The sequence below is a fragment of the Rhinopithecus bieti genome, unplaced genomic scaffold (genome assembly GCF_001698545.2).
Source record: "Rhinopithecus bieti isolate Rb0 unplaced genomic scaffold, ASM169854v2 scaffold_5130, whole genome shotgun sequence".
In the NCBI taxonomy this organism is placed as follows: domain Eukaryota; kingdom Metazoa; phylum Chordata; class Mammalia; order Primates; family Cercopithecidae; genus Rhinopithecus; species Rhinopithecus bieti.
Genome location: NW_016804792.1, coordinates 415,308 through 430,004, shown reverse-complemented (window position 1 = coordinate 430,004; position 14,697 = coordinate 415,308). Strand labels below are relative to the sequence as shown.

Genomic DNA, 14,697 nt, shown 5'->3' with positions numbered 1-14,697 from the left:
AAAAAAAAAAAAAAAAAATACTTTTGACCTGAAGTCACTTCAATGTGAGTCTATGAAAATAAAGATCTTTGAGAGAATTACCTTTTTAAAAAACATTATTTTGAAATAAATACACCATTTTGAAATAGGCTAATGTGCACAAGCTCTTTCTTGGCCATATTATTTTAAATGTATGACTTTTTCATTCCAAAGGAAAGAAGCTCTTTTGCAAATGCCCTTTTCTGAAATGTAGAAGAACAATTTCCGTTGCAAAGTAGGTTGTGCAGAGCCTCTGCGATCTTACCTAAATTATTAATTTGGTTAATCAGTGCATTCCCTTCACAGATATTCTAAAGGGAGACTAGTCCCACTCCCTGTCCAAAATTTTACACAATATTAATTAGTAAATTTTTATTTTAAAAAATGAAAATAGTATTAAACCCAGTCAATGCCCAGTTGTCTTATACAATATATATGATACAAAAATTGGTATATTTCATTATAGTTTGCACAAAGGAATTTGGTCTATATTTCTCCTACACATACAATCTATATTTTATAACCGAAAAAACCTCCTTTCCAAACTCACTACAAATAATTTCTTAAGATGTATAATTAGGACACTTGCCTCGAATCCTTTGATAGGTTTTTAGTTCATTTCTTGGGAGAAGTGTTCTGGTTGTTTCTTTTTTAATCAAAGCTGCTTTGCTAAATTGCTTTCCAAGCAGACCTCAGAATATTTGCAGTCAAAGTCTGGCTCTGGCCTTGTCGCAATTTGAATATTAACAGTCATAGTTTTACAGGCCTTCCATTTTGAGTAATGCACTGCAACTTCCACAATTCAGCCGTTATTTTTTCCCTTCCTCAGCCGGCCCTGGCCCTTAGAATGTTTGCGTGGTGTCACCATGAATGTGCTCGGAGCAGAATTATATGGCATCATTTGGAGAAACATTGCGTTAATAACCAGAGTTCAAGGGCAAAGGATATAAACGGAGCAAATTACAAGTCTGAACAGATATATAGCTTTTGCTAAAAGGGACATGGGCTGCTACTTTATTTACTGGGCACCGGTGCACTTGTGGAAGATGCCAGTACGCAAAAAGGCATTTTTAAAGGACCACATCACAGCCTAAGAAAACAGCATACATTTTCAGACTAGGAAGAAAGCTAGTGCAACGATCAACGATTCTGTTTCTTAATGAGAAAATATGATTTGCTATCGGATACCTTAAGTTTCCGGGGTAATTTCACAGAGGATAATATCATTTTATGTGCCACCATGGAAGGAAAGCAGAGGTTTGTTGGAAACCTAAATTCTATAAATCATTTCATACTGCACCTTTGCTCAATTTGTGAGGGATTTTTTGCTGTAACCATTTTAACCAGGATTATCACCCTAGTTCAAAATTAACACCATGAAAGAGTGATTTGTAAAACGCTATATTTTATTTTATATATCAACTTCAGAGCTATTTCAATGATTGAACTGAAACCAAAGTTCAAAAGAGAAGAAAAAAATTTTACAGAAACAAAAGGACTTCATTAATAACTAAAAAAAAGAATATCAAAACTAATTCCCACTTGCTACATTACCAAATACTTTTCCTAATAGTCTCAATAACATGGAGCATATTTTTTAAAATGTGATGTATTTCACAATGTATACATATATCAAAACATCACCTTGTGTACCTTGAATATATACAATTTGTATTTGTCAATTTTACCTCAATAAAGCTGAAAAAAATGTAATACAAGATTTTCCTACTGGCAGGATGGTATGGTACAATATTTGTTTTTGTAAGTTAGCTTGAAAATGATTGTAAGAAAACTAACAAAATGTTGCTAATGTATGGCCTATTTATTCCACTTAAATACATTTCTCTGAAATTAATAATTTAAAACATGGAAATTTTGCCTCAAGATGTTCCTTACTGTGTTATTTACTCTAGTGAAATCCAAAAGCAACCTAAATATCCAACATTGGGAAAATAGTTGAGCAAATCATATATATAATTAATGAAAGATTATGCAGTTATTAAAATTGGTTAATATGGATATTCTCTGATAGTATTAAAAAGTGCCTTTGACATAATCCTATGTGAATCACTACATAATCCCACAATTCAAATGTACTCTTTTATAAGTATGTAAGCATACATATAAACAATTCTAGTAAGAAGCATGCATACATTTAATTTACATGTGCATTTTTTTTGTATATGCTGTTCCTGTTAGCCTGATGGGATTATTAGTTTCCTTTTCCCATTTCTTTTTTCTAACCTTACTGTTCTGTTCATAAGATATTTGAAAGAGAAACATTTGTACTTAAGCTTTCTCTCTCCACCCACTCACTCTTCAATCAGTTATATAAAATATACATTGGTGACATGTTTCCATCTCATTTATTAGTATTTTAAACATGGCTTTCACTTCCTTCGTGGTGGTAGTGGACAGGGCAGAGAAGGATGGTGGAATTTTAAAGCACAATTAAACAGAAAAACATTTTCCTCATAGAAAAAAAAAAATAATGTTTTTTTCTAAACTATGTTACTCTCAGAAGTAAATGAATCAGCACCAGCAGGACTGACTGACTCCCCGACAGGAGATGCTTTACCTTCAGCGTTGCGGGTTGCAAAGGAGAAATGCTTGCAGTGAATGGACCTGTCTGTCCTTCAGTTGCCAAAGAAGAGCCCGGATGACACAATAGCTCTCTATCAACCCCATTTCTATGGTGGCTCACGACTTATTCTCTCCTGCTATCCGTCTGCCTGCTTCGACCCTCACTCTCAACCTAATGAGTTTTAAAAAGGACACCTCTTAAATAGAATTGCCTAAAACAATGTGCTGTCATCCTTTTGCAAGGACAAACATAACATATTCAAATTGCCCATGACTTTCAAACACGTAAAAGCTAGATAAATTATGAAAATGTTGCACATCGTAATGCGCAAAATACGTATCTTGGGCATATCCTTCTATTTTTTTCTTTTGGAAAAGAAAAGTTTACTAGCGTTTACTAGCCAATTATCTTATATTTTTAGCCTGTGTAGAATATTTAAAGTGTATTGTCCACGACCCTCCTTTTTAACCCATTTTCGATGGGTTTAGTATTGCCCGACATAAGGAGATGCAACTGTTCAGGTCTGATTTCCTGTTGTTTCTCAGATACCGATAGGGCATCATACACATAAATGACAAATAAGACTTCTGAACTGTTTGCAATTTGGGAAGGGGAGGCTCGTGGGTTGTTCGTTGGCGAAATGATTTGTCAAACATCAGTTCGAAATTATTCGGGGGTTCTTCGCCCTCCACTTTCCCATAGCGCGTTTTCCTTTCTCCCACAGAGATATAATAGAAACTAATCTTCAAAATCCAAACATTCCAAGCCCCGTCCTTTTGTGCAGGCATCTCGCTGTCTGCGCTGGGCACGGAGAGGCGCGCGCGCGCCCGCCTTTCCCTCGGCGGCCCCCGGCGGCTCGGACCCGGGCCGGCAGACAGGCCATCCATCATCCGCCCTCCTCCCGCCGAGCGCCGCCGCCGCGGCCAATCCGGCGGCAGGTGGGACCGCACCTGCGGGACTGCCCGCCGCTTTCCTCCGCTCTCTTCGCCGCGCCTCGCGTGCTAGCGGTGTCCTTGTGAGCCACTGCTTTCTCCAAGGCCAGAACGGGACAGGTACGCTCGGGTGACAGGGACCGTATGTGCGCTAAGCCCGCGGCTGGCAGCCAGGGGGGCGGCTGGAACGTGGGAGGACACGCTCTCCCTTAATGCACACGCGTGCTTTGGTTGGGTGTGTCATCTCTGTGTGGACACACGGGCCCTTACTGGGTTTAGTCTCTTAAAAAGTTGAAGAATTAAGATGCTTACCTTTGGAAGGGAAGTGTAACTGAGAACACGTTTTAGTGATAGAATGTGTTGCCTCTGGTCTGTTTGTTGGGTGAACCCATGGTGGAGTTTTCAAGTCACGTCTGAATTCCGCATGCCCGCTACACACTTCAGGCAGTATACCCCCAAGGCCTAAGTGAGAAATATTGACTCAACGCTAAAGATTAAATAGTATCCATAGGATACGAAAATTACCCCAAACAAAACCTAACCCAGACCTAAAGGGCCATGAAAAGATTGTAACAACTTAAAGAAAAAATAGGACTTCAAACCACAGAGAAGCTTTCATTTTCCAAATAGGCAAATTATTTGTAGTGCAATCCGCTTGTTTTTGTGGGGGCTAAAGCGGGTGTAGAGTTGCTTGGCTGTTCTGTGGAGGCAGCTAGATAAGTCCTGCTGGCATGTTATGGATTTTGTAAGTGGGCTCAATAACTCCCTTTGGTTTAAAATGTCCAAAACATATTTTATCATGTAATTTGAGAACAAATGAGAACAAGCAGAATGCCTGCCTCCCCCGATATGTTCCAGGAGTGTGTCTATGTAGATGTCAATTATGTAAGTGCAAGGCCTTGGAAAGCAACAGCCCTGCAAGGTGGCTTCAAGGCTTCAAGATTTTTCAGAAAAGCATATTTCTTAAAGAAAATACAAAATAAAATAACAGCAACCACAGCCACAAGCATTACCCTCGAACCTCCTGCCCCTGTCTTGCTTCTGAGTCATAAATCATGAAAAAGAGAGAGACAATGACTCCAGTTTTCCTGCCTTTAACAACTGGAACTGCTAATGCCAAAAAGAAAGAGAAATAAACAGGCGAGCTGTATTGCTGCAGAAGAAGGAGAGGTGTGCTTGGGAAACTGGAGGTTTCTCATCTCTAAGGACTTCCCATTCCTAAAAAGGGTCTCTCCCTTTGAAGTTAGTGGTTCTCAAACCTGTCTTCATGTGAGATTCACACAGGCTTTTGTTTTTGTTTTAAGAAATACAAATGCCAAAATTAATACTCTGGTTTGATTGGTCTGGGGTGTGGTGGAGGCAGAAGCACTTTGGGGTTAGACATAGGTATTTTGGGAAAACCTTTCCAATCCTTGGCATGTGCAGCCATCCAGCTGTGCATTCCAACCCTGTTCTGTTTCATGGAATACATGAGATGTTATTTGACTCTATTTCATGAGATATATGAATGGGATTCATGGGATAGTATTCGGTTCTGTTTGACGGGATACAGTTGTCCCCCCATCCCACAGTTGTCTCCCCTCACCACTCAAACATATGCACAGAACCCACACTGGGTAAACAAGACCTCTCTTTTTTTTCTTATCCACCACTCAGTTCTATTACCATTTTAGTGTCTTCATTCTGGTTGTTAAAATGTATCACTCCTCATTTTAACACCTCGATAGCAGTTTGGGATGTTTTTTTATTTGCTATTGATGCATTTATATTTACGTACTATTATTTAAAATACTGACTTTTGGGGATTGGAAAGCAAGTGATAGACTTGCTGTGAAATGTTGAAGTCTGAAATGTTTTTATTAGAACCTGGAAGCCCAGCGTGGTGAAGTTCCCCCTTCAGAGCATGGCCTTTGTTCATCCCCTTCAGGCCCACCTGAGCCACTGAGGATTGCCCACAGAAGGCTGGCTGCACATTTTGTATGAGCAGAACATTCTTCCTGTCACCAAAGTGGAACTGAAGTTTCTCTTTCCCTTGGATTTTCTCACTCTCCATGGCCAGCAGCACCACATTTCTGGATTACGTTGTACACTTTACCTTGAGAGATAGGTGATCTGTTCTTTGATTAGACACCCTGACCTTTTATGAGTGTTGATCATTGATCATGATCTGGGCTGGATAGAAAGCTCTTGACTCTGAAAAGTTACTCTGCTGCCAACACCACAGGGAAATGCAATTTCTGAGTCCCGGTAGTCACTGCAGCAGGACTCCCCCCAATTAGGATTTCTCTTGTTATTATTTTACTTTCTTAGAGCAAGCTGCCGCCTCTACTATCCAGCTCTAGATTTTAGTTACAGTAATCAATTTCTCTGTGTAACTGGCTGTAATTGTTGGCTTGGATATTGAGCTTTGATGGAGCTTAGACATAGAGTGTTCCCGTGAAGGGTCTTCTCCATACCTAGCAGACAGATGGGTAATAATGCCATACATTAATACCTCCACATTGGTTTATGTGTGTTTGACCACAGTGCAAGCATAATTATTTTTGCCCAGTAAAAGCTATTAGGGATCTATTTGGTAGGTTTTACGATCAATAGCTCCTGTGATATTTGTGTAGCAGCCACAGAATAATCAATTGAAGGTCATATAAAGTAAATTACCATCCTCCTATAATGATTCTTTTTTCTAGATGAAAACTGGGTTTTATTATTTCATCAGGAGCCTCTCACGATGCATGCTCTGTCTGTTTGAGAAAGAGAGATATAAAAATTGTGAGTGTGTTTTGAACATAGTATTAATATCCATTACTTGAATTTATGGTATTGGATTATTGAATTAGTGGATTCACACTGGAATTCCTTCAAAACCCTTTCTTATGTACTCAGTGACACACTTAATAACAGTCGAGAGCAAATGGACGCCTTTGCCGCATGGTGGAGTGAGTCACTTTGCAAAAGTCAATCTTGGTAGCTGTCTCTTTAAAGCAAATTTAGAGTTGGTTAAATGTGTTATATTGACAGTGTGACCGACTGAGCTTCTCTCTGCAAACCTTTTGGAGAGTGACTGGTGAACTAAGCAGGAGATGGAGCCAGGAATGCTGAATACTAATGAATAGTCCATGAGTAGCTCAAGGTGAAAGGGGGGCAAGTGGTGGGCGGAGAGGAGAGAGACCTGTGCACCTGCTCTTCAACCAGGCCTCTCCATAACTCGAGATGCCTAACCTGGATTTCAGACTGGCAGTGCGAGCCAGAGTGATGGCTGTGCCTCTATAAAAGATTGTAATTTGCCAACCGGAGGCATGCAATCCCCCAACTGTCTTAAAGGGACCCATTTTCAAAGTGTAGCCTTTCTTTTTGTGGGTGCAATCAGTTGTGCACTGAAAAACTGCAGCCACAGTTGGATAACTGCAGGCACAACAGGCCACGAGAGGCCTCTTTGCTCCAAATTTTGTACCTGCGACTAATTGCACTTACAGAAAATGGGAGTGTGGTAGGAGCTTTTTTAAAAAAATTGGGGCCAGTAAATTCTCCATGGAGGAAATAGGCAAGGAAAGAGACAATTACTCACTTTCTTAAGGACAAAGGCAAATGGAGACATCCTTTCCTTGACACACCCCATCTAGTCTATAGAGCATGGTCTAGAAGCCAAATACCAGGTACCACAAATGCCCTGATCATCTGGGACATTGCCTGGTACTCAGTAACAACTTGCAAATGTACAAGAAATAATCTACTGGAAAGTAGCCCAGAGAAGACATTAGTGAGTTTGAGACGATAACTCTGGTGATAAATTAATGAAGTGTTTTATAATAAATAGCAGAGGGGATTTTCTTTCTATTTAAATAGCTATTGTTGTTACTTCTCATTTGCTTTGCAGATAACTCATGCAAAAATTAAGATATTAGTGACTCTAGATTTTATTCAAAAGGTAAATCAGGAGCCTCTTTGCACTTACATATATTTATAAATGTACATACATAAGATATGTATGTATTTATACATATATAAATTATATATGGTATATCTGTATATGCACATATATACACATATTTTATACATACACTTTTTTTTTTGAGAGATAGTCTTGCTTTGTTACCCAGGCTGTAGTGCAATGGTGCAATCTCAGCTCACTGCAGCCTCCGCCTCCCAGGTTCAAGCAATTCTCCTACCTCAGCCTCCCGAGTAGCTGGGACTACAGGTGTGCACCACTGTGACTGGCTAATTTTTGTATTTTTAGTAGAGATGGGGTTTCACCATGTTGGCCAGGCTGGTCTCTAACTCTTGACTTCAATTGATCTACCAACCTCAGCCTCCCAAAGTGTTGAGATTACAGGTATGAGCCACCACACCCGACTACATACACTTACTTTAATTACTTTTTTGATGAACCTAGGGAAAGGGCAGTCTTGTCTCTTTTTTTTTGACAGAGTTTCACTCTTGTTGCCCAGGCTGGAGTGCAATGGCACAATATCAGCTCACCACACCTCTGCCTCCCAGGTTCAAGTGATTATCCTGCCTCAGCCTCCCAAGTAGCTGGGATTACAGGCACGCATCACCACACCTGGTTAATTTTGTATTTTTAGTAGAGACATGGTTTCTCCATGTTGATCAGGCTGGCTCACCTCCTGACTGCAGGTGATTCGCCCACCTTGGCCTCCCAAAGTGCTGGGATTACAGGCGTGAGCCACCGCGCCTGGCCCAATCTTGCTTTTTAAGGTATGCACAAATACAACTTGGGTGACTACCAAGTCCTGGTGGGTGAATTTCCTGCCTGGGGGCTTGTGAAGTTATGTCTCACAAGGAACCCAGCTTACCATCTATTCTGTACAATTTAGTGACGGGCAAGTTGAGACTCAAAACCTTGTTTTCTACCTTTTGCAGATGACCATAAATTAAGCTCATAGCCTGGGAATTGTAAATAAAATATGAAATAACATTTGTATTTTGAGACACTGTTCTTATAGAAATAGTTTGAAATATAATTTTATCCCAATAACAAATTTAATTACCAAACAAAACAAGCAAAGGTTTTAGTAGTTCTTATTGTTCCCAGGAAATTGATGACAGAGTAGTGTAACAGGAATTAAAAATTGAAGAAGTACAGACAGAAATATAGAGCAATAGAATAGAATAAAGAGCACAGAAATAAATCCATGTATTTGTGGTCAACTCGGCAAGGGTGTCAATAATACACAACAGGGAAAGTATTGTCTTTTCAACAAATAGTGTTGGGACAACTGGATGTCCACATGCAAAAGAATGATAGTGTACCTGTATCTTATACCATACATAGAAGTTAACTCAAAATGGAGTAAAGACCTGAATCTGTAAAACTCCTAGAAGAAAATATAGGGGGGAAATGTCACGACACTGGTCTTGGAAATGATTTCATAGATATGACACCAAAAGCACAAGCAACAAAAGCAAAAGTAGACAAAGGGGAACAAAAGCTTTTGCATAGCAAAGGAAACAGTCAACAGAGTAAAAAGGCAACCTACAGAATGGGAGAAAGTATTTGCAAACTATTCATCCAACGGGATTAATGTCGAGAATTTATACAACTAAATAGCAAAATAATAATAATAATGATAGCCAATTGTTTAAATGAGCTATGAACTTGCATTGACATTTCTCCCAAGAAGACATACAAATGGCCAACAGGTATATGAAAAACAAGATGCTTAGCATCACTTATCATAAAAAATGCAAATCAAAGCCATAATGAGATAGTACCTCATACTTGTTAGGATAGCCATTTTCAAAAAAACAAATGACAAGTGTTGAGGGATGTAGAGAAACTGGAATCCTTGAACACTGTTGGTAAGAATGCCAAGTGGTATAGCCACTATGGAAAACAGTATGAAGATTTCTAGAAAAGGTAAAATTAGAACTGCCATATGATTCACATATCTCACTCTGGGTATTTATCCAAAAGAATTAAAATCAAGATGACAAAGGGGTATTAATACTCCCATGTCACTGAAGCATTATTTACAATAGCTGAGATGTAGAAGCAAGTGAAATGTCCATCAGCAGATAAATGTATACATAAAATGTGGTATATACCTACTATGGGATATTATTCAGCCTAAAGAAAAGAAGGAAATCCTACAATATGTGACATGATGTGATATTATGAAAAATATATTTGGTCTTGGTCCCCACTTCCTGGCCTGTAACTCCTAAAATTCTTGGAATTGCTAAAGACAAAAGTGTGTTTTTGTATGCTTGAGGCCTTGACTAATGGCTGGCAGTCCCTAATAGCTTCAGGATGGGGCTTATCACTGCAAAGATGAAGAGAGGATTAGAAGGTTGGGACTTTTAACCCCCTCCTTCAACCACCTATGAGAAGAGAGGGACTGAAGGTGAAGTTGGTCACCAATGACCAGTAATATAACCAGTCATGAGGTAATGAAATTACCATAAAGGACTGGGTGTGGAGAGCTTCTGGAAAGCTGGAGGCTCCTGGTGGGTGGTGTGCCTAGAAAGAGAATGGAAGCTCCGTGCACCTTCCCCCATATCTTGCCCTATGCTTTTTTTTTTTCTTTTTTTCATATGCAACCTTCATGATATCCTTTAATAATAAATCCATAAATGTAAGTAAGTGTTTTCCTGTGTTCTGTGAGCCACTCTTGTAAATTAATCAGACCCAAGGAGGGGGTCACTGGCTATAAATTCCAATTTATAGCTGGCCAATCAGAAGCACAGGTGAAACAACCTGGGGCTTGTGATTAGCATCTGAAGTGGAGGCAGTCTCATGAGATGGAGCCCTCAACCTGTGGGATATGAGGCAATCTTCAGGTAGATCACATCAGATCACATGCAGGGTGCCCGGCTGATGTCCGTTGTAGAATTGATTGCTTGCTTAATGTGTGGGGAAAACCACCCCAACTTGTGGTGTGTCAGAAGCATGTTGTGAGACAATAGAGAAACTGAGTTTGTATTTTCCACTCAATGTGGATGATACTTGAGGACGTTATATTAGGTGAAATAAACTAGTTGCAAGGTACAAATGCTACATGTTCCCACTCATTTGAGATGTTTAAAATAGGCAAACTCATAGAGGCTGAGAGTAGAATGGGGCTGCCAGGGCCTGTGGGGAGGGAGAGATGGAGAGTTGGTAATCAATAGGTATAAGGTTTCAGCTATGCAAGATGATTAACTTCTAGTGATCTACTGTGTAGTATTGTACCTATAGTTAAAATATTGTATTGTACACTTAAACATCTGTTAACGGGTAGTAGATTTCGTGTTAAGTATTCTTACCACAATAAAATAAAAGTAGAAATTTTTAAAAAAAGAAAAGAAAAAGAGACAGTTCAAGATATGAGAAGACACTCTTGGAATAAGGTGATTAAAGGCCAGAAGTCCTCCAATTCAGCCCATCTACTGCCTCCTTAATGCAACATGAATATAAATCACATTTTGAAACTTGGGTGTGTTTTCCCATAGAGTAACACTGAAAGGAATTATTAGGTTCTCTCACATGTTTAATTAATAATTGGCTTTTAATGTAAATACGAAATTCAGCAAAACCACACTGAATGGATTTTGGTATCGATAACGGCATTTGTTTTCATCTAGGTATGTTGACCTGGGAATCTAGTCTCCCTAGCAAAACCCCTCCAAGAGAATAAAATGCCACTAGAAATACCAATGGGCCCCCAAGCAGCTTATTAAGAGCCACCCAACCTGCATCGTAATGGGAACATTTGAGATTGTGGAGCTAGCTACCTTTTCGTCTTTCCCCACCTTTCCTTTCATGACACATTGTGTAAATGAAGCTTCTACCATTATCCTTTGGAGAGTAAATTAAATAAGGGATGATTTTCCCTTATTCATTCAGCTGGACTTCGGCATTCAGGTTTGGTCCCAAACTTCAAAGCAGGGTGGAGAACTTCTAGAGAGTTCAGAGAAGAGGAATATGAATGATATAAGCCATAGAATATGAGCTTTGTTCAGTAAATTGTTCTACAGAAAAAGAAGGTAAAAGATGATAGGAGTATGAAATGATGAAGAGGAAATGGCAAGATTATTTTTCTTCAGGGGTAAAAGTAATAACATTTGGGGAAATGGGCTTAAATTAGGAGCAATTTTACATGTATAGTAAAATATTCCATGAACTGTGAAAGCTAAAAAATAAAGTGAAACCATAAAATGGCAATTCTTATAGGTCAAAAATGCCCTATGCAAATGAAGTGTTCAATAAAAAAATAGCTGTTATTGGAACTGATTGATGATGATGATGATTAGAATTATTTCCTTGCAAGTTTCAGTAACAACTTGGCACTTTCTAGTCTTTCTTAGTACTTGCCTTGCTGAACCCCAACCTTGGATTAGCACTACCATGTTCCTTCTCCATACTTGTGCTGGAAGCTTTGCTTGGCTAATTGTGGCTGATCCTGACTAATCTTGGTTTCACTAGAAAGAATAAAATCTTGGCTGGGCATGATGGTGTGTGTGGATGTAATCCCAGCTATTCAGGAGGCTGAGGCAGGAGAATCACTTGTGCCTGGGAGAAGGAGGTTGCAGTGAGCCGAGATTGTACCATTGCACTCCAGCATGGGCAACAAGAGTGAGACTCCATCTCAAAATAAACAAACAACAACCAAGCAAACAAACAGAATAAAATCTTAAGCCTCTAGTGGACTCTCACCACTGTCCTGCAGCTTTATAAAGTTTCCCTATTGAATTGAGTTTCCAAGACAGTGTCTTCTCCCTACTCAAACCAGTGGTTTACACTAAACTGACCCTGCCTCAACTTTCACTTGGAAAGTAAATGCTGTCAATTGAGAAATACCTCATCTTTTACTTCATTTTTTAAATAGTTTTAAATTTTTTAATTCACCGATATCCACACTGTCTTTTTTCCTTCAAGATTACAATTGCTGAAAGGTGGCTTCTGTTTTCAAAGGTCAGGGGTTTTCTTTGTTTTGTTTTTTAAGATCTTATCCTCTCATCCTTCTGAAGGATTCTATAGACTTTGGGTCATGACTCTCCTGCATCCAATGTACCTTCTTTACCGAATCAGTGTACACAGTAGGCAGTATAAACACCTAAACAAAACAAACAAAAATCAAGCCCAAAAGATGATAACTGATTTCTATTTGGCAAAAGATGATAGTTGACCTCCTATATCCGTTGTTTCCTTCTCTCTTGGTACAAGAATCTATGCTTCTGTCTGGGTCCATGAACATCTGGAATGGGCAGTATTCTCCAGCTTCTCTTACAGCTAAGTGAGGTCATGTGAATGCATAAACAAATGCAGTATTTCAAGCTCTTGGAAGCATCCTCAATGCAGGAATCTGAGCCATTCATCACTTCCTCCTATACTGATGTTGGCAGAGCTATGAGAGAGAAAGATCTTGGCCCCCGTTGTTAGGGGAGCCACCATAGCAGCTCTGGACTTCTTACCTCCTAACATTATCAATTGGAGAGAAAAATAGACATCTACATAGTGTAAGCTGTTGTTATATTTTCTATCACTTGCAGCCAAATCTAATCTCAGCTGATAAACGAACACTCCTTACAACTCATGTCCCTAAAACTGCCTCGCCCCTCAGCTTTTCTTCACAGACAGCATGTTGAGTTATCTCCATGTGCATCCTTCACATCCTCACTCCTGTCATGCCTCAACCTGGTCCAGCGTGGCTTCCACTGTCATCCTGTAGAAACTGCATTTGTCAGGTGCACTGACCTCCATCTGCCACTCCTCATCTTACCAAACAGAGCAGCAGCACTGGGCATCCTCCACTTTCTCACAAGTCTCTCTTTTCTAGAAGTCTGTGTTATCACTGTGTCCTGAGTTTTCCTTGACCCCTCTGGTTACTACTCCTCAGTCTCCTTTGCAATCCTACCTTTCAATTGTCTGCTCCTTCACTCCCCTGTTGGTTTCACAGGCATTTGGACCTAATGTATCTAAAATGAGACTCTTGATTCTCCCACCTCCCAAACCTGGTTCTACCTCAATCATCCTCATATTAGCAAATTCACTGACTTGATTTATCTAGAATGTGGGAGTCATATCCCATTCTGCTCTCTACCTCACTCCTTAGAGCACTCATCTCAAAGCAGTCCTGATGAGGTCCATCTCAAACATAAAAATCACATCTGTTTATTTCTACCCATCTTTACTTCTAACATCCTATCTCCTGGGTCCTAGAATGGCATCTGTTCTGATTTTCCAACTTTTCCTCTTTCCTATTCAATGCAAGATTAATATAAAGAAATAAAGCATATAGCTCTGCTGTTCCAAGCGCCACAGTAGATTGCTGCTGCATTGAGAACAGAATCTAAGCTCCTTATCCGGGAGCATATGGCCCTATAGAACATCATTATCCCTCACACAGGTTTTCTTTAAGTTCCTCCCAAAGACCAAAGTATTTCTTACCCCAGGACCTTTGTGCAAGCTAGTCCTTCTGTCTAGTAGTCTCTCCCCATGTCAGTTCTTGTGAGTGGCTCTTTCTCTCCATTCAGACCCCCTGTTAAATTGTATTGCCTCTGCAAAACCTTCACTGGCCACTTTGCTTAAGGAGACACACACCTATGTGTACTAATCCTTCATAACTCCCTGGTCTTTTATTCCTTTAGAGCAATAATCATTATTTTTCAAGTAATAATTTCTGGGGTTTATTGGCTTAATTGATTTTTAAACATTTTAACCACTTTATTGAGGTATTATTTATTTACCATAAAATTCATCTGCTTTAAGCAAACACTTGATGTTTTTATATTTTAATAAATTTACTGAGATATGCAGCCATCACCACAACTCAATTTTAGAACATTTCCCTCATGGCCATTTGGAGTCACTCTTCATTCCCCACTAGACCCGAACAATCACTAATCTACTTCTTATCTCTATAGACTTGCCTTTCTGAACATTTTATTTAAATGGAACCATATAATACATAGTATTTTGTGGCTGGCTTCTTTCATTTAGCATCATATTTTCACATCCATTTTATAAGTGATAACACATATCAGTACTTCATTCCTTTTTTATTGCCATATAAATTTCATTGTATGGATATACCACATTTGCTTTTTTACTCATTCATTGGTAGTTATTTGAATTGCTTCCAGTTTTGGGCTATAATGTATTATGCTGTCTAGTACTTACTACTTTCAACTATACTTTTTTTTTTTTTTTTTTTTTTTTTTTTT

General features: G+C 39.2%; 1 long non-coding RNA gene across 2 annotated transcripts in view; it reads left to right on the top strand.

Moving 5' to 3' along the window:
- The first annotated feature begins 3,287 nt into the window (after positions 1 to 3,287).
- The window catches only part of LOC108528566 (uncharacterized), a 66,121-nt gene continuing 54,711 nt past the window's right edge, over positions 3,288 to 14,697 (top strand). For both annotated transcript variants that reach the window (XR_001885194.1, XR_001885193.1), the window contains exon 1: positions 3,288 to 3,654. This is a non-coding gene — a long non-coding RNA (uncharacterized LOC108528566). The remainder of the gene's footprint in view (positions 3,655 to 14,697) is intronic.